Consider the following 24,646-nt stretch of genomic DNA (forward strand, 5'->3'; position numbering starts at 1 on the left):
TGTCCCAGCCTCCTTCACGTCCAGGATGTGACCCAACTGGCCAGTATCATCTTTAAAATGAATTGTCTCAAACTTACAGAGAATAAAAAAAGTTTAATGTATACCCACAGATTTTGTTAAAAGTTAAAAATTCATCCAATCTCCTGTTGAGAGACACGTAGGTTATTCTTTCCAGATTTATCCATCACAAGAAATGCCACTCTGAGCATTCTGACACATCTTCTGTGCACGTGGCTCTTTAGTCCTGCCCTCACTTAGTCTGTGCAAGCTCTACCGAGCTGCACGTCCTGCCATCCTAAATCTTTCCCCGGGTTTCTCTTTCACTGCTCCCCAAACTTTCCTTTAAAGCACTTATCATAATTTGCCAGGAGATATTTTTCTGTGTCTTTATAGGGCTCACATCCAAGAGGACAAGGACGGTGTCCATTTTGCTGGCCGGCGCCCCCCAGTCCCTAGGACAGGGCCTGTACACAGCGGACCTCGCTGTTCACAGAAGGTGAGCGTCTGAATGAACAAGTGCGCAGACACGTCACACCAGGGGCAGGCGAGGATCTGGGGATTGCCCGTGGTAAGGTGAGCCTGACGCATTCTCTGCCCACCCCTAGCTCTGCCCTTGAAGGGCACAGACAAGACGGCTTGGGTTCGGGCGGCTTCTTGGAGTCCTGAGCCCTGGCCTGGGGCCCCGAGGCTGGAAGGGCTGAAGCACTGGAGATCCTCGAGCCCAAGGTGACACTCATGAGACTCTCCCATGGCGGGGCTTCCCCAGGGCTCCCCACGGCCAGACCCCTGTTCCTGCTCAACCAGGGAACATTCAGAGAACGCTTTCCCCGAGGCCTGGGTGGTGAGACGCAGCTGTCCTGGGAAAGCCGAGAGCAGGCTCGTGGACAGACCACGACGCAGTGACAATGATACGCAAATGGATGGCGGTGATGGCGGCACATTTTGAGTGTAATTAATACCACTGAAGTGCTCACTTAAAAATGGTTAAATGGGAAATTGGGTTCTGTGTATGTTGTATAATTTATAAAAATAAAGAATAACAATAATAACAATAAAGGAGAAGTCCCTGCTTGAGTGCCTCCTACTAGCCCTCCCAGAACTCCCCTGCCACGGAAACTCTGGGCATGTGCCCCAGAGGCTCTCCAGGTGCCTAGGTTCGAGGCCTGGCCCCCCCACCTCTGCAGCTTTGCTGCCTTAGCGAGCCGCTTCCCTTCCTGGCCTCAGCTTCCTTCTCTGTGCAATGGGCCAGCGGAAGGGAAGGCATCCAGTGCTGGGCAAACCCTGGAAGCGTCTCACACTGCCAGGGAGGGCTTGGGAGCACCATCCCAGCCCCTCACCTGCTGGCCCACCCCCTTCTAAGGGTGAGGAAGGCGAGCCTCGGATGGGGGCTGGCCTCGTCCCTGCACACCAAGGGAACTGAAGGGCAGCCCAGCGCCCGCCCCACACCCGCAGGGAGCACAGGCCCTCACTGCCGGGGTAGGGGGCGTGGGGGCGACAGTCTCTACCAGCTGAGCCTGCTTGTGTCCACGCGATCACGCCTTCTGTCCTTCTGACGTATTTGCTTCCTCCGCCCCGGCGACTTGTGGTTTAATTTCAACTCTCCAACTCATCACTGCAGCCTGTGTCTGCCCTGAGAGCGGGGCTCGGCTGTGATGTGGCCACAGCACCCCGAAACCACGGCCTGCCTTGCAGGTGGGGAGGCAGCCGGCGGTCTGGGCCGGCCACGCGAGGCGCTTCCGTCTCCTCTCCTTTAAACCCGACGCCCGCCCCCCCGACCGGGAGGTCTGATTCCCTGACCCTGTTTCGACCCCTGTTTCAGGGGTGAGGGCACCGCAGAAAGGGGCGTCGGGATTCCAGCCCGGGTCTGCCTCCACCCTCAGCCTGGGCAAGCAGCCCATTGAAAATGGAACCGCGGAGGTCATTTCAAACTTTCTAGCAGCCACATTAAAAAGAGGAAAGAGAAACAGGCGAGATTAATTGCAATAATATATTTCAACTCAAGAGAGCCAGAATATTATCATTTCAACATGTCATCAGTATAAGAATTATTAATGAGGTATTTTATATTCTTCTTCGTTCTGTCTTTGAGATCTCGTGTGTTCCCTATGGGTACAGCACATCCCAACTCCTTCAGCCCTGAAAAGCACAAATGGTGACAGGGGCGGCTCATCCATTCATTCATTCATTCGTCCACTCAACCTCCCAACCATTATGTGCGGTGTCCCCACAATGGGCCAGGCACTGTGCAAGGGAAAGGGGGCGACCTTTTGAAGAAGGCAGAAACCATCCTCGCCCCCATGGGGTTTACGACCCAGTGAGGAGACAGGAGAGGCCTGCAGTGGGGGCAACCACATCCCCCGGCTTAGTTCCAGGTTCTGTCCCCATAGGGACATGAACGGCCACCTCGGAGGAGAAGGAAGCCTGAGCTGAGGTTCAGAAAACATGGGCCGTGTACCCTGTTCTGCTGGGCATTGGAATAAATGTCACTTCTCCCTTCCTCGCCCTTGCTGGAAGAAAAATTGGTGCAATAACCTTCCAGGATAATTTTCATCCTCAGTCCTTCAAATTTGTCCGAAGGTGCTGAAGGCGCTTTGCTCGCCACCGGCTGGTGGGAACAGGAGGAAAGTGGGTCGGAGCGCCAGGGCGCGGGGCCGGCAGGGATGGCAGCGTTCCACCAGGCCCAGAACCCCTCTCCCTGCGACCTCCGAGGCCCCCGGGGCCTGCGCGGCACGAGGAGCCCACAGACCTGAGCTCTCTGATGATTCTTCCAGCAAGAAGTGTAGGCGAAAGAGAAACTTCAGGAGAAAGATGAAAAGAAAAATAGAAAGAAATGAGTGTCCAAATGGCCCTCCACTGAGAGAACAACTGCTCTTCCTGCAGATTCCCGCCCAGGCCCCACTCGGCGTGCACGGGGCCAGCCTCCTGAGTGGACAGTGGACCGGGTGGAGTCGGACCCCACGGCCCCACCCCGAGGCAGGGCAGGGTGCAGAGCAGAGCGCAGTGACTGGCTGGGGGGTGGGCAGTCTGCCCGATGGCCCTAGTGCTGGGTGCCGGGAAGGGCTTAGCGCTTCGAGTCAGGGGCCTGGCCGTGAGTGGACCACTCACCAGTGGGGGGCCCGCAACCCTCCGAGCTCCGGTCTCCCTGCCTCTGACATGCGAGTAACAACTGCTTTGCCATTCAGGGTGATGAAGAATATCTGCAAAAATGCATGTAAAACACGTAGCACAGTGTACGGTAGGCACGTAATCAATATTATCATATTATTGTAAATGCCATGGCATGAAATCATAATTATTATACTATTATAAATTAAAATCTCACTGCGGTTACATTGCTGCTGTCACCAGGGTGAACCCTCGGCACACACATTTCCTCCCGAGGTTCAGCTTGGACGGGGTTTTAGTCTTCCACCAGCCACACCCCGCTGCCCTCAGCGCATCGCCAGAGCCGCCCAAAGTTGCTTCTAGCTGGCCTCTTGGGTCGTGGCCCTAGATTTTGCTGACCGACGAAGCACAGTCAAGAAAAATCTCCCAGCCCGGAGTTTCCCACACGCCCAGTTCTGGGTAACACGGCTCTCCTGGATCCCGAATGGCAGGCAGAGTCCATCCTTCCAGGCACAAGAGGGAAGCCGGCTGCGGCCAGGCGCTGGGCGGGTGCCTTAGGGAAAGCCACAGCTCCAGGTGGCAGCGGAGGGGGCGCTGCAGTGGGGGACAGTGGACGGGAGGAGCCAGCGCCGAGCCCCCAGCAGGGGACACCCTGGAGGCCTCGCTTCCCCTTCACGTCCTCATATCCCACCTCTGCGCCATCAGCAAGTCTGTGGGCTCCGGCTCAAAGTAGACGGCCGGTCCCCTCCCTCCATCTCCACGGCCACCACCCTGGGCCAGACCAGCGTCCTCTCTTCCCTCAACTGACTCAGCCTCCTCCCTGCTCTCCCACCTCCGCCCAGCAGCCGGAGAGATTTCTTAAAACCCCCACCGGATATGAGGTGCAGAGGTGCCCAAAGATGTACTTACCAAATCCAATGGATGTGTCATGATGATGGGAACGAGTGTTGTTGGGGGGGGGGAGAGGGGGGGTGGGGGGGTGGGGTTGAATGGGACCTCACATATATATTTTTAATGTAATATTATTACAAAGTCAATAAAAAATAAAAAAATTAAAAAAAAAAAAAAAAAAAAAAAACCCCACCGGGCACGGAATCCTTTCACTTCCAAGCCCCAGGTGACTGTCCCGCAAGCTCGGCACGCGACTCAGACCACGGCTCAGGCCCTCCTGCCTCTCGCCTCAGACCCTCTCTCCAGTCCCACAAGGCTTCCAGCCCGCCCCGGGCCCTGTCTGTGCATCAGCTGCACCCTCTGCCCGATCTTCCCAGGTCTCAGCTCACACAGTCCCTCCCCGTGGAGGTTCCAGGGGCTCACCAGCCAAAGTAGCACCTCCACCTGCCACCACCTGCCGCCACCTGCCTCCACCTGCCTCCTCCACCTGTTTCCACCTGCACAGGGTCTGGTTCCTTCTGTTATGTACTCCTGCTTTGTCTCAGTGGCTTCACAACACTTGCCACTATCAGAAAGTTTTACTATTTATAGATTGTATAGATATAAATAGAATGACCTTCCCTGTTTCCTGGTTTACCGTCCACCACTGCCCCCCACACACCCCCGCTTCATCCCTGTAGTTAGCCCCCCATAATCCTTTGGTAAAATGCTGGGGATTGGATCCGATGACCTCTAAACCACCTTCTCATCTGGGTCTAAGGGGCGAGTGTGCTGGCAGGGGGAGGGGAGGGGGTTGCCAGAGAAGGGAGCAGATGCTGTCACCACCACCATGACCTTTGCCCCAGTGACCCGTCCACACGCAGCGGCGGGCGAGGCGGGGCTGTTCCCGGGCAGCCAGCAGCCCCTGCAGAGGCCAGAGGAGGCCCGCGGAGCCCCCCACCTCTGCGGGGAAGGAGCCCTGGCGCCCCCCTCCTCTTCTGCGGCTCCGGGCCTCTGCTCAAACACCTGGCCGTCCTACTTTCTGGTCCCGGGAAATATTTACATTATGATTAAGTCTGGTTTTAAACCACGTAGGCTGGCCTGAGGCCTGACACACCCCATCCAACAAAGCTGCGGTAACTAATCCAACTGGGGAGCAGGTAACAAACAGGGGCCAAGGGAGGAACCCGCACGGAGGACAAGGCGCCTAGGCCACCCCACCAAACCCGCCCACGAGAAGCGGGGCTGCTTCCCTTGCCCCTCCCAAGCCAAGGAAAAGCTTCCCCCCTGCCAGGCAGCGCTCTCCCAGGAAGCAGGAAGTGACTGTTGCAAATTGAAGACTCTCACGAAAGTCTCAGGCTTCTCCTGCTGGGAGCATTTTGAGGACTGGTTGACAATCTTCAATTGTGAGACCTCAGTCGGCTGAGGGCGAGCCTGTTACTCTTCAAGTTGCCTTGAAAGTGTGATTCTGGAAGCAGCAAAGGATCCCTGCATGTATTCAAAATTCCCACTGAGTAAGACATGCCCCATCACCCACTCCCGTCACCCCACTTGCAAACTGGGAAACCAGGAAGCTAATGGATAGGCGAAAACGTGTGCTCAGCACTTTAGGGAGCTGTTCCTAGGAAACTGAGTCTCCTCAGCAGAAAGCAGGATTCTGCTTGCAATGCCTGGAGCTGCAGTGGCAAAAAGATTTAATTAAGCACAGGAGGGGAGTTCCAAATGGTCATGGCTGCCTGGAGTTCTGGGGCTGGAGACAGGGGCTGGCTCCACCAGAAGAAGTGCCATAATTGATTAGTAATGACTGTCCCTTGCAAGGGCAGAGGAAATAATGCTATGAATGCTACCTGTTTCCTGTTTAGGGCATAGGGCAGGGAAGACTCCAGCAGTGGGAATTCAAAAAACCAAGATTCAAATGGTATGGAAGCACAGTCATTAAAGAGGAGTGCCACACTCAGCTAAGATGGAGTTGAAGAAGGACAACCACCACACCATGGAGCCTAGAGTGATTACAACTGAAAGTGGGAGGATTGCATCCAGCATCCATGTGGAATTTGAGCCTCCTCTTGACATAGAGGTGCAATGGACACAACCAATCCAATGTCCACATAGAAAAGGTGGCATTGGATTGGGAAAAGTCGACAGGGTGGCTGATGGGTATGGGGAAATACAGGAAGAGATGAGAGGTGGAGGCGTCTTTGGGACATGGAGCTGCCCTGGATGGTGCTTCAGGGGCAATCACCGGACATTGTAAATCCTCACAGGGCCCACTGGATGGAATGGGGGAGAGTATGGGCCATGATGTGGACCACTGACCATGAGGTGCAGAGGTGCCCAAAGATGTACTTACCAAATGCAATGGATGTGTCATGATGATGGGAACGAGTGTTGCTGGGGGGGGAGAGGTGGGGTGGGGGGGTGGCATTGAATGGGACCTCATATATATATTTTTTATGTAATATTATTACAAAGTCAATAAAATAAAATAAAAAAAAAAAAAGAGGAGTGCCAGGGTCTTTTGGAGGCCCAAAGAGAGGCACTAGCAATTTCTAGGGCAAAAAGGACAAATCACCCCCAGAAAGATCAAGTCACTTCCTCAGCAGCTGTTGGACCGGGTGTGCCCCAGAGCCACCTCCGTGGTGCGGGTAACACACACCCATCTGGGATGTCACTCAACCCATGACCGGCTCCCGGCTCCTTGGGGAGATGCTATTCCAGACTTCTGCCAGGAGACAGAAGGGCGTTTGACCTTTAGGGCCAGAAATAAATACCCTGAGCTATGAACACAGTTTGCTGCTGCAGTGGGCGGACAGGGGAGGGGGGTGCTGTGGGTCTCCCTGGTGACAGATATCCCATTTACAAGGAGCAGCCGAGCGCAGAATGAACAACGGCTTCCATTAGTCAGAGGCTGTGCAGAAGTGGGTTTACAGCCGAGAGAAGGACGGGCCTGCTGGCAGAGCATCGTTGGAATTTTTTCTGAGGACACAGTAGGCAGCTTTGCCCTTAATTGAAATTTATTATGTTTCCACCTCAGCACAGAGGCCTGAGGAAGAGGTTCCCAACGTGACGACGTGAGGCAATCTTCCCACGGGAAGCTGAGCCCAGCTGGGGTTCTTCTACCTGGGTTCATGGTTTGAGAAACACAGCGAACCAGGGAAGGCAATCCCAGGGATAATCTCAGAGTTGGGAAGAGGGCGGGGGCGGGTCAGCCGGCATCCTTTTGCCTGACGTCCAAGGGGTGACTTCAAAGGAACAGGAGTTATTTCCCCGAGGACAGGAATGAGATATTCTCCATTTCCACAGAATATGTGGAAATTAACTTTGGTGGGGCACAGAGGATTTACATTACACTTGAGGGGAAAGTTCCAGAACACGTTACACAAAATTGGAAGAGAAGACACTCTGAGTAGATCATCACAGGGTTTGGAGCGGGGAGATCCCAGGGAGAGCTATCTGGGGGCTGCCTCAGTGCGTGGCCTCGGCAAGCTGCTTCCCCTGTCCAAGAGTGGGCTTCCTCCTCTCTAAGCCAGGGCTAAACAGTCCCCCGAAGAGCATATGTGTGCAGAGGTTGATAGAACACTACGCAGCAGTGAGAAGGGGCTGCAACCACAGACAACCACTGGTGGATCTCCCCAGAGTCAACGCAGCCGGTACAGAGGAGTAAATACCGTATGACTCCACTTACAGAGTTCAAAGTTGGCCAAACTATCCCATGGTGTTAAGAGCGCTTCAGGCAGATGGTAACTCAATGGGCGCTCAAGGGGGCCTCTGAGGTGCTGGTTACACAATGTGTTCACTCTGAAAATCCATCCAGCTCTACATGCATGATTTCTGCATTCTTCTATCTGGACAGTCTACTTCCATAAAAAGTTTACCAAAAAAATTTGCTAGGGAAGCAGACTTGGCCCAGTGGTTAGGGCATCCGTCTACCACACGGGAGGTCCACGGTTCAAAACCCGGGCCTCCTTGACCCGTGTGGAGCTGGCCCATGCGCAGTGCTGATGCGCACAAGGAGTGCCCTGCCACGCAGGGGTGTCCCCCCCATAGGGAAGCTCCACGTGCAAGGAGTGCGCCCCGTAAGGAGAGCCGCCCAGCGCGAAAGAAAGTGCAGCCTGCCCAGGAATGGTGCCCCACACACGGAGAGCTGACACAACAAGATGACGCAGCACAAAGAGACACAGATTCCCGTGCCGCTGATGACAACAGAAGCGGACAAAAAAGAACACACAGCAAATGGACACAGAGAACAGACAACTGGGGCGGGGCAGGGGGGTGGTTAAAGGGGAGAGAAATAAATAAAAATAAATCTTTAAAAAAAAAATTTGCTAGAACTCCTCTGTAAACCTCTAGGTCAAGAGATTAATGTAAGAGGGAGTAGCTGAGACCACAAGACTTGATCTCTTGGAACTGGAAGACAGGCAGGACAATCTCCCAAAGTCCTGGGTCACCCTATGATTTGGGGGAAACTATGGGGACCGTGTCATCTTCTCCAGGACTGAGTTTTTAAGGGGGCTCCCCCAGTTAATGCACAACGACCTTGACCCCATCACTGCGCATCCCCCATCCCCACAATCTACAGATTGCTCTCTCTTTCCCTATACCCGTACTCTTCCCCTCTTACTGAGACTCACTCCTGTAAGCCACTGCTTGCAGGGCTGACTCCTGATTGGGTAAGGGTCTAGTTCTTTGGAAGATGATAAACTAGTCTTCAAATAAATCCAATGTCAATTGTGCACCCTACAGAAAAGAATGTTTCTCTTCTTTCTCCTTGGCCCACTTCCTGCACACCTCTACAATTTAAAAGACTTTTCCCAACTCTGGTTAAAACTTGCGGTGGGGCAGCACACAGCCTTGGAGGGTGCACACAGCTTTCAGATCTTCAGCAGCATCTTTCCTTGGGGAGAACTACACTTGAAGCTTAAGGAAAAAATCTAAACTCCAGGTGGCCCAGCCCTTGGGGCTGAGCTCCATGAGGACCAAGGGCTGCTTCCCCTCCAGAACATCTGCTCCCGTGGGAGGCCAGGAGGTAACTGGAGAGGGAGCCAGAGCCCACTGCCCTGGCCCTGGCTCTGCCACTGTGAGGGGGAGGCACCTTCCACCCATTGCCCCTCTTCTCTGAGCTGCAGTTTCCTCCTTTATAAAGGCCTAGGGATGCTAGACCAATGGTTTTCAAACCGCGTCTCACTAGAACCCTGAAGGGTTCTCTAGGAAACCTCTCAGGAGCCATTAAAAAAAGGGATAATTTCCTCTGAACAAGAGGTTTCTAAGATATTTTTTTAAAAAGTTGGAAACTACCGAATGAGAGGGACTTAAGGCCTCTTGAAGGAGACGCAGGAGTCCACTGTCCATCCTGATAGGAAAGAGAAGTCCTAAGATGGATATTCCTCATCCTCTGCCAGAAACCTCCTCCGATATTCACCTTACTCACTCGGTCAGGGCACACCCACCACGCTGGGCCCTGAAGAGGGACAGGAGAAGAGGCCGTGTGCTGCGCCCCGGAGCTCCCGCGGTTGGGAGGTGGCGCGAGGTGGACGCGCCAGTCTGCAGGGAAGGTCAGACCAGAGGAGAAAAGAGTTTGGGGAGCGAGGGAGCATGGAGGAAGGCTCGTGGGCCAGCTGGGGATGCCAGGGGGCCCCACGGGAGGGGCACTTGTGCAGAGATGGGCAGGAGTGTCCCTGGCAGAGGAAAGAGCATGTGCAAAGGCTCAGTGGCCGACGAGCACGGCAAGTCCAGAGAGGGGGTGGAGAAGGGGGCCCGAGAGATGCGAGAGGCTGGGACCAGCACAGGGGCAATGGGGCTGGGGTCCCCGGGGTACGCTGGGGGAGCCCACGTGACCGTTCTTGACCACAGGAGGCAGGGAATAAGGAGAGGGGCCTCTGGACCGACTCCTAGGCGATTTGGGGGAGCGCATTTGCAGAGAGCGAAAACAACAACAGGGAGGTCCACCTGGAAATGCTAAGCCTGAGAGGCAGACAGTTTGCAGAGAGAACTGGGTGGAGGTGGAGAGACAGCGAGCCCACTGAGGAACAGGAGACAAAGTGTCCTGGAGCGCGGCCTGGAGCGCACCAGGAGTGTGGCTTGGGTAAGAAATCTCAGCAGCCTGCTATTTCCTGTCACCCCTGGAACACTGCCTCTGAGGAAGTAGGAAGTTGCCTGCTGTACTCAGCACCCAAAATCGTGCCTGGCACATAGTAGGAACTCGGTAAAACTGCTGAATGAAAGAGTGTGCGAATATATGAGCCAACAGTACTGGCCTCGGAGAGGTGGATATGAGGATAAATGAAAGAGCGCATGTCCAGGGCGAAGTCTGATACCTGCACACAGTAAGCGCCGAATAAACATTAGCTAGGAATAGAGGCGGCAGAGCGGCAAGAGTGAGAGGAGAGGTCTAGGGCTGAACCCCGGGGCTGCCAACCTTTGAGAAGTCAGAGGAAGGAACAGAGGCCAGAGAGCAAGGGGAGGCCCCGGTGGGTGCAGAGAAGAAGCAGATTTCTAGCAGAGACAGGGAGGTCAAGGCCAAATGCTACCGAGCCGTCACGAGATCAGAACAAGAAGCTCCCGGTGGGCCCAGGCCGAAAGTCCTTTGCCAGAGGGACCCGGTGGAGGACAGGGGGCCAGCATTGGCCCTCCATGAAACAGTGAGGCCAGCCCCGGCCTCTCTGCAGCTGCAGCACTCTTCCTGTGTACCAAGCATGATGACCACAAGGATCAAGGTGATGAGGCCACAGCAGGGGTGACCGCGGCTCACGGCTATCAGCACTTTCTTCATCTCATGTCATCTTCCTGCCATGACTATGAAGTTACACCCAAGAGAGAATGGGCTCTCGGCCGTGGCAGCTTCCATTTCCAAACCCATCCAGTCGCAGACATGTGCCTGCAGGCCTCGGTCCCCCACACTGGCCCCTGGTCTCCAAGGGGCTTATTTCTTAACACCAGCCCCACTCCCCAGCAGAGTGCTGCCAGGCTGAGCCCTCCCTGTCACCAGCGACCCAAATCCCTTTGGAAGCTCCTTGTCCTGCCACCCCACTAGCCCAGCGCCCAGGGGCCTCAGCCACACCTCACCTCCCAGGATCCCAGATCTGCCGGGCTGGAAGGAGGGCCACCAGCTTCAGCTCGGACCACCTGGATGCAAGACTGAACCCAAGTCTTCCCAGATCAGGTGGCTGCCGCGGGCATGCCTCTGTGCGGGAAGCAGGGGGTGGGCTCGGAGCTTGGAATCACACAGGCCCAGGCGCCAGTCTATGGCGCTTGCTAGTTGTGGGCAAGTCGCTGGGTACCTTGGAGCCTGGGTTTCCGTGACTATACAATAAGGACACTGCAACGTCCTTCCAGGGTCATTATGAGGAGCCTGCAGGACTAGGGATGTGAAAGTGATTTTAGGAGGGAAAAAAACAGAGAATGCAAAACCCACGAGAGAGGCACCTCAGGATTTATCACGGATGGGAGTTTTTTTCCAGCGAGAGCCAGAATTAACGAAGCTCCACGGGGTCCTGTACGCCCGCCTGGACATGAATCGGTCTTCCCAGGCCCTCCCAGTGAAGGAGGGGACCAACCTGAGAAGCGATATCCTGCGGGTGCTGGGGGCGGGGGGGGGGGGGGGGGGGGGAGAGCCGAGCCTGCCCGAGTCCTTGTTGACACTGTCCAGGCAGCCCTGGAGCCACCCAGCTCGACTTCTTGTCAACAACAAACGTTTTTTATTGTTGAAGCCTCTTTTCGCCAAGCCTTATTCTGTTTAGCCAGCACACCTTGACAGGTTTTCTACCTATTTATTCAACTACTACCTATAGAGTGCCCCCTGTGCCCAGCCCAGAGCGGAGTCTGGGCCCCACAGACTAGCAGGACCCATTCTCTGCCCTCAAGATGCTAGAGCCCAGATTAGGGGCCAACAAACTTTCCGTAAGGGCCAGATAGCAAATATTTTAGGCTTCATGGTCACGTGGTATCTGTCGCAAGTATTCAACTCTGCCACTGTAGCCTGAAAGCAGGCATAGACATATATAAACAAAGGGAGGTTTTTATTTATAAAAACAGAAGGCAAGGCCCATAGTTGGCAGACCCCTGGCCTAGAACCATAACAGTTCTAGAAATTAAATCCCAACCATAACAGTTCTAGAAATGACTCCCTCTTCTCCAGCATCGCGTTACGCCAGGAGTCGCCAGGACTAGCCCTGCAAATGGCAGTGACTGCCCTAGCCACACAGTGACAGGCCTGGAGCCGTGTCTCTTGACAACTAACTGGCCACATACCTGCTTCCCCCTGTGACTGGGCCCCAGGTGTGAGCCCTGGGCCTCTCCTGAGGACAACGATCTGTATGGAGGGAGAAAACCTAGAGGCCAGGCCCAACAGGTGGCTGGAGGCAGGGAAGTCGTTCCCTGGGAGGTCAATCAGGGTGGCCCCCTGCCTGGGATTCACACAACTCCTTATGGTCATCCAGCCCCTCACCCCACCTCCTGGGGGGAGAGGGAGACAGGAGAACCACAGAGAGGGTCCTCACCTCCAAGAATGTCTGCTCTGTCAGGCCAGGCCTCCACAGACCACCCGCGCAAAGCTGGTATAAACTCATTCTACAAAGCAAGCAAGATGAAGAAAGCAGCGGAGGTGAGATTCGAACCTGGGCCTGTGCAATGTTCCCTCACTACCACACACACAGCTCACCCAGATGCCCTGCGCCCCCTCCAGGAAGGGTGAGGAAAACGACAAATATATCCCCTTGTGGCAGTTTGACATAGTTATGAATTCCAAAAATAGGTATTGAATTATGTTTGTAAACTGGTCTATACCTGGGCAGGGTTAAATTATGGTAAGGGCTTGGATTGGGCCATGTCATTAGGGTGTTCAGTCCCCGCCCCTTGGTGGGTGGGGACTCACAGATAAAAGGCATGGCAAAGGACAGAGCTGGAGGCCTTCTGATGCTGGAGTTTTGATGTTGGAGTTTGATGCTGAAGTCTTAAGCTGGAGCCCCGGGAAGAAAGCACGCAGAGAAAAAAAGTAAGACCTGGGAAGAGAGGAACCCAGGAAGCCTGAACCCTCACAGACGTTGGGAGCCATCTTGCTCCAACATGTGGAAATAGACTTTGGTGAGAGAAGTAACTTATGCTTTACGGCCTGGTATCTAAAGCTCCTACCCCAAATAAATACCCTTTATAAAAACCAACCACTTCTGGTACTTTGCATCAGCACTTCTTTGGCTGACTAATAACACTGCTTAAAGCATGAAGAATAAGTCCAGGGAAGCGGCTGTGGTCAATCAGTTGGGCTCCCATCTACCATATGGGAGGCCCCGGGTTCGTGTCCTGAGGCCTTCTTGTGAAGGCAGGCTCACCCACATGCTAAGGCAGGCTCGCCCACATGCTAAGGCAGGCTCACCCACATGCTAAGGCAGGCTCGCCCACATGCTAAGGCAGGCTCGCCCACATGCTAAGGCAGGCTCGCCCACATGCTAAGGCAGGCTCGCCCACATGCTAAGGCAGGCTCACCCACATGCTGCAGAGAGCGGCCAGCCTGCGAGTGCTGCCCGGCCCACAAGCACCGCGGAGGGCCGGCTCAGCAAGATGACGCAACAAAAAGGGAGACAAGTGAAAACACAGAAGAACATGCAGCGAATGGACACAGGGAGCAGACAGCAAGCAAGCCCCAAGGACGGGGGGGAATGAAAAAAAAAAGGGGTCCAGATGCCTGAATCTCCTTTCCCCTGCTGCTTCCCACTCTCAGCATTTCCCCAGCTCTAGGAAGGAGGCATGGGGATGACAATACTCCCAGGGCTCAGGGGATTAGCAGATGATTGCCAAGCATCTGAAAAGACAGAGAGTGCTCTATGTCATTATTACACAAATTCACACTTGCCCCTTCTATCCCAAGAGCAGTCAGGTGTCCATTTCAGGTTTGGCCTAACAACAGTCTCGCTGCTCCTACTCCAGGCTTGGGTACCACCCTGCGGAGATATTCAAACGAGGGCTGGGGGCAACGTCTTTACCAGGGCCACTGGGAAGAAGAAACCACACTGACCGGCTGCTGCCTTGAGATAGAGGCCATCCTGCCAGGCTTCTGGGCCACTGTCCACGCCGAATCTTCTCAGGCAACAAGAAGGGCATGAGGTCTGCCACAGGGCGGGAGGTGGCTAGAGAGAAGCACACGCACTGCTCTTGCCAGAAAGAAGGCCGATGTGCCTGTCCTCGGGCCTGGAGCAGGACACATTGACCTAAACAGACCTCTGATGCCAGTCACGAGTGCCACCAGAATGGCAGCCGCAGGGACAGTGCCTCTGGGGCCTGAGGGGCAGTGAGCAGCCGTGACCATCGCTCAGAGCTCAGAAAGGGCGTGCGTCATTTGCATCATTTCACGTTGTTCCCGCCCCACACACACTTTAGGACCCAGGCACGACTGCTATCCCCAGTTGTCAGACGACAAACTGAGGCACTGAGAAGTAACTGGGGGAAAGACATACAGCCTGGAGTGGGGCCCACGCTTGAGCCCAGCTTGTCTAGCAGCAGAGCTCATTCCAGTACATTTGCTCCCACCAAGAAACAACCTCTGCCCTTGAGGAGCTCAGTCTCTGGTGGAGGGGATGAGACACACATCCAAACACCTAGGAAAACAGCAACAATCGTGGGAGGAAGAGAGATTCCACAGAGCCCAGAGCCTGGAGAAGGCTCTGGGGATTAGCCACACAGAAGATGAGCTCTGAAGGAAGTGAAGGACTTCAAAAGTGGGGGAAGGAGAGGGAAGCGGACGTGGTTTAAGCTATTGGGCTCCTGTCTACCATAGAGGAGCTCCTGGGTTCGATGCCCAGGGCCTCCTGGTGAAGGCAAGCAGGCCCATGTGGCAAACTGGCCCGGGCGGAGTGCTATCCCATGCAGGAGTGCTGGCCCATGCGGAGAGCTGGTGCAGCAAGAGTACACAACAAAAAGAGACACAGAGAAGAGATAGTAAGAGACACGGCAGATCAGGGAGCTGCGGTGGCGCAAGAGAATGATCGCCTCTCTCCCACTCTGGAAGGTCCCAGGATCGGTTCCTGGAGCCACCTAATGAGAATACAAGCAGACACAGAAGAACACACAGTGACTGGACACAGAGAGTAGACAAGGGAGGGGGGAAGAAATAAATAAATAAATCTTTGGGAAAAAAAAAAGAAAAAGTGGGTGAAGGAGAGTCCCAGCCAGACAAAGCAGGGAGAGCAAAGGTACGGGGATAAGAAAACAGGGAGGGTGTGCTCAGGTAGTGGGGACGTGAGGCACAGCGCTGGAGCTGGGGTCGTCAAACTATGGCCCTAGGGCCAAATCTGGCCCCACGGCCTATTTCTGTGAAAAAGCTTTCTTGGGACACAGCCACAGCCATTTGTTTACATACTGCCTAGTGCTGCGCGTAGCTGCTTTAGTGCACTGGTTGACAAAGCACTTTGACGAAAGTGTCTCTTGAGAGTCTTCAGTCACTGTGAGAAACAGGAATAAATAACCAGGTTCATTTTCTAGAAAAGGAGGCTCAGATGGGACCTTCCAGCTACGGATGGGAGCACGTGCCCTGGGCTCCACCCCATGCTGCTTCCCAGTAGTTTCAGAGCACTGTAACAGCTCAGCATCTGTCAGCTAATAAAACAGGAAGCGTGGGCCAGACGAAAGTACAGTGGCTCAGGAGCCACAGCCTGGGCCTCAGCAGGCCCCCCTCTGCATGACTCCCCAGGCCTCGATTTTCTTATCTGCTAAAGGGGCAGAAAAATACTCCTCTCCACCCCCAAGATGGGAGAATGAGACAATTCAGGACCCCATCCTCCCACCGGAGCTTTGAACAACCAGCAAGAACCAGCCAAAACATCTTTTTCAAAGCCCAAAAAAAAAGCTCCAGTTAAAGGACTCCGGTAAAAAAGGCAAGTGCTGAGTCAAGAAAAGGGCGACTTAGAAGCGGTGGTGGAATGTGAATACATCTCAATAAAACTGCTAAAAAGAAAAAAAGGCCGTGGATCTCATGGCCCCACAGTTGGCCCCTGTACATCCTCCCTGGCTCAGGGCAGCCCACTCTCCCAGTGCAGACCCCCACGCACAGACCAGGAGCAGGGACCGTGCACATCTGGCCCAATCTGTCTTGTGGTGGCCTGAGGGACTCGCGGTCCCAGGACTTGCCCTGCATGTAGGAGGAACACGTGGAGCGCTCCTGCGGAACGCCGGCGAGCGCACTGAAGTGGCTGCTAGGACAAGGGATTACTGACTATAAGACATACGACACAGAGCCTGGGACCTTGAGGAGATCCTAAGGAAAAGGGGACATTCGGAACCCTGTAAACCAGGGAATTCCCACGGCCACATTGCTAAAAGAAACCAAAGAAGACCTCTATAAATGGAAGGACATTCCATGGTCATGGCTCGGAAGACTAAAAATCATTAATATGTCCATTCTACCCAAAATGATTTACACATTCAATGCAATCCCAATCAAAATTCCAACAGCCTACTTAGCAGAAATGGAAAAATCAAATATCAAATTTATTTGGAAGGATAAGGGGCCCCCAATAGCCAAAATCATCTTGAAATATAACAAATTTGGAGCACTTCCTGGCTTTAAAGCACATTACAAAGCTAAGGTGGTCAAAACAGCATAGTATTGGCACAAGGATAGATATACTGACCAATGGAATCAAACGAAATTTCAGAAATAGACCCTCAGATATACGCCCAATTTTCCTTTTCACAAGGATGAAAGTCCACTAATTGGGAAAGAATAGTCTCTTCAACATGGTGCTGGGAGAATTGGTTATCCAGATGCAAAAGAATGAAAAAAGGTCTCCTCTTTCTCACACCATATACATGAACTAACTCAGAATGGATCAAAGACCTTAAATATTAAGAACCAGGACTATAAAACTCCTAGAATAAAATATAGGGAAGCATCTTCAGTATCTTGGATTAGGCAATGGTTTGTTAGACTTTATACCCAAAGCACAAGCATTGAAAGAAAAAATAAATAAATGGGACCTCCTCAAAATTAAAAACTTTTGTGTATCAAAAGACTTTGTCATGAAAGCGAAAAGACCATCTGCTCAATGGGAAAAAATATTGGGAAACCAGATCGGATAAGGGTTTAATATCCAGAAAACATAAAGAAATCTTACCACTCAACAATAAAAAGACAAACAAGCCAATTTAAAGATAGGCAAAAAAACAAAACAACATTAACAAACAAACAAAAAAGAATAGAAATTAAAAATGGTCAAAACCCTTGAATAGGCATTTCTCCAAAGAGGATATACAAATGGCTAAAAAGCACATGTAAAGATACTCGACATCACTAATATCAGGGAAATGCAAATCAAAACCACAATGAAATATCATTTCACATCCAGTCGTGTGAAAAAAAACAGGAAACTACAAGTGTTGGAGAGTATGAAAAGAAACAGGAACACTCATTCATTGTTGGTGGCAACCACTGTGGAAGATGGTTGGGCAGCAACTCAGAAAGCTAAGAAAGGAGCAGAGGTGGCTCAAGTGATTAGGCACCTCCCTCCCATATTGGAGCTCCCGGATTCGGCTCCTGGTGCCTCCTAAAAAGAAACAAGGAAGACAAACAGACACAGCAAGAGCAAACAACAAGTGGGGTGGGGAGAAATAAGTAAATAAAATAAATCTTTCAAAAAAAAAGAAAGGTAAGTAGAGAATTACTAATTACCATATGACCTGATAGTCACTACTAGGTATATACCCGAAAGAATTGAAAGCAGGGACTCGAACAAATATTTTCACCCTGATGTTCATAGCAGCATTATGCACAATTGCCAAAAAATGGAAATAACCCAAGTGTCCATCAACTGATGAATGGATAAACAAATTGTGGTATATACACATTGGAATATTAATCAGCCGTAAAAAGGAAATCCTGAGGCATGCCACAACATGGATGAAACTTACAGACATTATGCTAAGTGAAATAAGCCAGAGACAAAGGGACAAAAATTCTATGATCTCACTGATAGGAACTAACTATAAAGAGCAAATGTACAGCATTAGAATCTAGAATATAGGTTACCAAGGTATAGACTGGGGTTAAAGAATGGGAACTGATGCTTAATGTGTACAGAATTTCTATTTAGGTTGATTACAAAACTTTGGAAATGGATGGTAGTGATGGTAGCACATTATTGAGAATATAATTAATAGCACTGAATTATATAAATGAATGTGGTTTAAAGGGGAAACTGGAGGTCATATATGTTACTAGAATAAAAATTAAAAGATAAAACTTAGGATAATATAACATAGTGAACCCTATTATAGACGATGGACTGTAACTACTAGTTTAAGTGTAAGAACATTTTTTCACAAATTATAACAAATGTACAAAACTAATACAAGGTGTTAAGAAAGGGGTGGTTTGTAGGAAAAAACATACTTAAAGAAAACTATGGACTAGAGTTAATAGCACTATTTTAATATTCTTTCATCAGTTGTAACAAAAATAACTACTATTTTTAAAAAAACAATATGGGGGAAGTGGACTTGGCCCAGTGGTTAGGGCATCCGTCTACCACATGGGAGGTCCGCGGTTCAAACCCCGGGCCTCCTTGACCCGTGTGGAGCTGGCCCATGCGCAGTGCTGATGCACGCAAGGATTGCCCTGCCACGCAGGGGTGTCCCCCGCGTAGGGGAGCCCCGCGCGCAAGGAGTGCACCCCATAAGGAGAGCCGCCCAGCGTGAAAGAAAGTGCAGCCTGCCCAGGAATGGCACAGCACACACCGAGAGCTGACACAACAAGATGATGCAACAAAAAGAAACACAGATTCCCAGTGCTGCTGATAAGGATGGGAGCCGTCACAGAAGAACACACAGCGAAAGGACACAGAAAGCAGACAACTGGGGGAGGGGAAGGAGGAAGGGAGAGAAATAAATAAAAAACAAACAAAAACAATATACTAACAAATGTATGGTATAGACCATAGTTAGTGTAATAGTCTGATGATATTCTTTCATAATCTGTAACAAATATACCACCACAATGTAAGGTGTTGGTGGAGGGGTGTTGTATGGGAATTCTAGACATTATGCATAATTGTGTTATTAAGTTCACAACTTCTCTAATAAAAAATATATAACAAAAAATAGTACTAATAAAAAAAGTGTTATCATCTGTAACAAATGTTACATACCAATTCAAGGTCTTTGTGGTAGGGTGGTGTATGGGAAATCCTGTATTGTAAACCCACAAATTCTCTAATTAAAAAAAAAAAAAATATATATATATATATATACACACACACACACACACACATGTATATGTTCAAAGAGCTAAAGGTACACATAGAAAGAACAAAGGAAATTAGGGAAACAATAAATGAACACAAAGAGAATATCAATACAGAGACAGAAATTATGAAAAGGAACCAAACAGCACTAAATACCAGAATGACAGAAATTAAAGCTTCCCTAGAGGGGTTCAATTCGAGCGGGCAGAAGAAAGAATTGGAGAACCTGAAGACAATTTAAATTATTCAGTCTGAGAAACAGAAAGAAGAAAATAAAGAAACATAGGGTTTTGGTTTTTTTTTTAACTTTTTACTTTGAAATACTTTCCAACTACAGGATGGTTACAAAAATAACACAAACCCCAAACAGAGAATTCCAACACGTCCCTTCCCTCCTCCTCAAATACCCAGACCTACCAATTTTAACATTTAAACATATTAACTATATTGTTAAATATAATAATAAATCAATGGTTTGGGACTCATAATGTATAAATATGTCATTTGTGATAAGAATTTAAGTGAGGGAAGGAGGGGTATAGGAATATAGTTTGTGTATATTATTGAGATTCATTTGGTATCAAAGCAAACAAGATTGTTATAGATTTAGGATGTTAAATTTAAGCCCCATGGTAACTAGAAAGAAAATATTGGCCAATATGCAAGCTCATAGAGACAGTAATTAGAGAGAGTATAGGTTGCCGTGGGGCGGGGGCGGATAGCAAGCACGTGTATAATGGGGATAAGGGCATCTGTTTGGGGAGATGGGCAAGTTTTTGTAATGGAAGGTGCTGAAGGTACCAAAATAGTGTGAATATGATTAATCCCACAGAACGGTATGCTTGGGAGTGGAAGAGATGGGAAAGTATCTTGTACATTCCCACGATTTAAAAACAAAGAAAGAGCAATTAAAGAGACAATGACAATTGAACGCAACACATGATCCTGAACGGGCTTTAACAAGGGAAGTGAAAAGGCTCAAAAGGACATTATTGGGACATATGAAATAATTGAAATATAGACTGTAGGCTTTGTCACAATGTTAAATTTCTTGAACTCCATTAACTGCACTTAAGGTATTTACATAAAGGAATATCCTTGTTCTTAAGAAATGTACATGATAGTATTACGTGTTCAAGGAGCATGATGTGTACAATGTATATTCAAGTGTTTAGAAAATGGATTGATAGAATGATATCGCAAATGTGGCAAAATGTTAAAATTGGTGGATCTGTTGGAGGAGGGGGGTTGGGATATGTTGGAGTTCTCCGCATGGGGTTTGTATTCTTCTTCCAACAGTACTGCAAATTTGAAAGTATTTGGAAATAAAAAGTTAACATCACCCCGCCCCCTAATTTCACAAGGTTGCTCTAAGATTTAAAGGAAAGAACCTCATATTCAGCCACAGCCTAACTTCATGACCTTATACACAACTTCTCTAGGCCATGGTTTCTTGGCCTGTAAAATGGGATAAACATCTGCCCATGGGCTGTCAGAAGATGAAATGAGATGATGCCTCCACGACACTTAGAACAGAGCCTGGGCAGGGCCAGTGCAAAAGAGCACCCATAATAAATACTAATGAATTAATGAAGAGCCCCACGGCCTCCCCGCCCATGGCAGCGTGGCATTTGTGCACAACGTCAAGCTGGCACTGGTGCCCTGAGCGTAAGAGCTAGGCTTGGGACTTATGCTTTCTTTAGAAGTCTCCTAACTACCCCCAAAATAGCCACCCGCCCAAGGCAGCGGCCCAACAACAATGAGCGGATGAGCACGGGGGCTGTCCCTGCGCGACCCAGGCACCGGGCGATTGTCAGAGCCCAGGAGGCAGGAGGCAGTTCCTTCCTGGCTCCCGGCACCCGGCGCAGGTCACACCCCTCACCCAGCGCAGCCCCCGCAAACCACCCCACAGGCAGCCGAGCCCAGACACCTGTCTTTCCTGGGGGGCCCAGGCTTAACCCCCAACCCTGGGGTGGCTAAGAGAGGGGACACCGATCGCACTGAGTTTCCTGCTAAACTGGTGACACTTTAGAAACCAAACGGATCCTGGCTTTGCCTCCAATGCCACCATTCAGAAATGGAAGACATCGAGCCACGAGAAACATGCTCAGAACATGGAGGGAAAAATAGTCACGGAATCACCTTCCAGCGCTGCTCGCCGCCCGGCCTGGCTGCCTGGCCCTCACCTGTCCCGGCAGGCCTCTGGGGTCTCCAGGCGCCTCCATCACTTTGTTCCCTCCCCCAGCCTCATGTCTGCTCATTCTTTAAGGGCCGGCTCAGGGCTCACCGCTCCACAGAGCTTTCCCGACTGCCCCAACTCATTGACAGCTTTTCTTTCCCTCCTGCTGTCCCCCAGTCCCCCCCACTCTAGAAGTGTGCTCATTCACTGCACAACCAAGCTCTGATCGGTGACTCGTGCAGGCCCTGGGCTGGCTGCCAGGAACACGGGGAGGAAAGCAGCCCCCTCCTTAGCAAAACCCAGGCCAGAAGCGAGAGACGCGAGGGCCACGTCCCAACTAGGGAGGGCTGTGGGTCCCACGAGAACAGAAGGCGGGAGAAGCACGGTGAGGGGCGACGGAGCCCAGGAAGACTTCCCAGACGAGGGGACCTGGAAGGTCAAGTCGCTGACTGCTGAGCAGAGCGGGCAGGGGCGCATTCCACGCTGAGGCTTCGGGGGGCGGGGTCTCTGGGAACGGCTGGATTGTGGGGTGCCTGGAAAGGGACAGGAGCCTGGAGGGAGACGCTAGGACTGGCCAGTGGAAGGCAGGCACGGTCAGATGCTGGGTTTAGAACCATCATGCCCTTGGCAAGACCAGGAGAGAGAGGACTTCAGGATACACTGCACGAGTTCAGGCAAGAGAAGGAACGGGACTCTAACTGGGATAGTGGCAGCAGAGGTGGAGAGAAGGGGACAGAAGCAAGAAGAGGCAGAGGCAGGTGGAGGGAAGGAGACGGAGGAGAGAGGGAAGAGAGGTGGAGAGAGGAGGGCAGAGGTAGAGGGTAGGGGATGGAGGTGGAGAGAGGAGGGCAGAGGTAGAGGGTAGGGGACGGAGGTGGAGAGAGGAGGGCAGAGGTAGAGGGTAGGGGACAGAGATGGAGAGAGGAGGGCGGAGGTAGAGGGAGGGGACGGAGGTGGAGAGAAGGGGACGGAGGTGGAGGGAGGGGACGGAGGTGGAGAGAGGAGGACAGAGGTAGAGGGTAGGGGACGGAGGTGGAGGGAGGAGGGCAGAGGTAGAGGGAGGGGACGGAGGTGGAGAGAAGGGGACGGAGGTGGAGGGAGGGGGACAGAGGCTTTCTTACAGAATGTGCATCATGACTCGACTTCCCCTACCAGGCAAATGCTCCTTGCAGACAGTGACTGGTTTTTCCATTTTTCTCTAGCACAGAGTAGCCTTCAATAGATAAGTACTTGTTAAACTAAAAAATTTAAATTCTGAAGCGTCCCTGAAACGTAGGGTGTCTGAGCACCCTGACCCTGGGAGAGCTGGAGAAAGAACACAATTTATAAACGGAAAACAAAAGAGCCCTGGTGAAGCCCACCCCCTCGGCCTGGGCACCCCCACCGCGGGCCGGAGGTTGCTGAGCTGGTGCTTAAAAGAAACGGCTTCCTGCAAGCCAGTCCACAAACCACTGCTGGGGCCACAGGGAGTCAGGGAGGCTCAGGAAGCAGGGGGAGCAGGGACATCGCACTCTCCTGAGTGGCTGTGTGACTATGGCCGAGTCAATGGCCCTCTCTGGGCCTCAGTTCCTACACCTAATCAACGAAGACGGATGAGAAGTCAGGAACCACAGGACACGCACAGGCTGCCACCATCTCTGAACCCCAGAAAGGCTTCCCAGTGGGCGAGGAGAGCCCCTGCAAGTGGGAAATGGTTGGCCAGTCCTTGACCAAACAATGTCCAAACAGCTGCAGGCCCAAAATGCAGACAGCTCTCAGAAGACTTAAGAAAAGGCCATGTACGCTCTGGAATTTTTCTGCTCAGGACAGAAATTAGCCCCAAGTAGCCCCCACATCCCGCCCCCTACCACCAACAATTAAGAAAAAATATCCTTTACTCTCCCCATCCTCCAAAGCCTTTTTTAAAGGAAAAAAAAATCTTGAAAAAAAATGATAGTTTATGAAAAGAAAATATGCTCCCTGGCCATATTTTCTCATGAAGTTAAAAATACAAGAGTTGGGGGAAAAAAAGTTTTAAGGTCAGAGGGAGAAAAAAATGCATGTTTCTGAAATCTCGGATAATAAATAGACTCCCGCTCCCGTCAGCATGCTCTCTGGGAATGTGAGCTGAAGTTCCCGCTGGGGGTCGGGAAGCCTCGTTTAGGGAAAAGTTCAAGGGCACACCGAGGGCTGGGATTAGTAGCTCGGACACTGTGTCCCTCTCCAGATGACCAGGTCGCTGGCCACCCAGAAGACAAGTGTCCAGCCGGCTGCCCTGGGAGACAGCTGTGGGGCCACAGCCAGTCCACACTGAAGGACGCTGGTCCAGCGTGGGCCAGGCCGTGGAGACGCACAGCCAGGGTGGGCGCCCACAGAAGCCACACTGGTGGACAGGGACACTGGGGACTGATGAGGGGCAGGGGAGCTGCTGTCCACTCAGGGGGATAGGGTCACACTGGGCGGTCCCTCGGCCTGGCCCACCCACCTCTTAGCACACCAAGGCCAGCTCACAGGTCATTCATTCATTCCATTTATTAAGCACCTGCCATTTGCTAGACCCCGTGCTGGACATTGGAACTCCTGTGAGCGAGACAGACGAGGCCCTGACCCCCTTGGGCTAAAGTCCAGGGCTCAGAGTCCCCTTCTGCCAACCCTGTTGAGCTGCTAAACTCCTGGGGGTCTCTGCAGGCAGTCGGGTGAGGAGCGGAGCAGATTCTGCACGGCTGTCGGGCACCCAGGGCCCCGTGTGGCCGGCCCTGCAGTGCCTCCGTTCAATGACCGCATACCCACTGCACGCCCAGCTCTGGGGTCACCTGCGGGCAGGAGGCACAGGCCTGGGCCCTGACCCACCTGCATGGACCGCCCAACCAGGTGAAGGGGGAAACAAAGCAAAGGATTCCAATGCACCCAAGAGCAGCGGGGCAGAGTAGGGCTAGGAGCAGGGCCTTTGGGACCCGACAAGGTCTAAACCTGGCTGGTTAGGCTGTGTCAACCTGGGCAAGTCGCTTTTCCTGCCTGAACCTCAGTGTTCTCGACGGTAACGTGCAGCTGGTGAGACTAGCCCCATCCCTGCTGGCACTGGATGCATCAGAGAGATCGCCACCATCCACCTCCCTGCACCTTAGCAGAGGTGTGACAGCAGAGTGTGGGCGCAAGAGGAGGGGCCCATGGATTCTGCCAGGAAAAGTTCAAAACATTTTAAAAGAAGAAACATCATCTGAGCTAAGCCTCAGAGATAGGAACACAATTTCTACAGGAAGAAAAAAAACAGAGAAGGGCAAGGCATGCC

The 24,646-nt window shown here is 51.9% G+C and overlaps 1 protein-coding gene and 1 long non-coding RNA gene across 3 annotated transcripts in view; both read right to left on the reverse strand.

The window, feature by feature from the left end:
• Window positions 1-24,646, reverse strand: part of GRK5 (G protein-coupled receptor kinase 5) — a 232,300-nt gene that overhangs the window by 143,361 nt on the left and 64,293 nt on the right. The gene's annotated exons all lie outside the window — the stretch shown is intronic.
• On the reverse strand, window positions 2,035-4,596 carry LOC131278673 (uncharacterized). Of its 2 annotated transcripts, XR_009186058.2 has the most exons (4): window positions 4,420-4,596; window positions 3,106-3,197; window positions 2,533-2,795; window positions 2,035-2,136 (listed from the first exon to the last, which is right to left on the reverse strand). It is a non-coding gene; the product is annotated as an uncharacterized lncRNA (long non-coding RNA). The 2 variants fall into 2 exon arrangements; XR_009186057.2 differs by having other exon boundaries at window positions 2,035-2,795.

This window comes from Dasypus novemcinctus, chromosome 6, assembly GCF_030445035.2.
Source record: "Dasypus novemcinctus isolate mDasNov1 chromosome 6, mDasNov1.1.hap2, whole genome shotgun sequence".
NCBI lineage: Eukaryota > Metazoa > Chordata > Mammalia > Cingulata > Dasypodidae > Dasypus > Dasypus novemcinctus.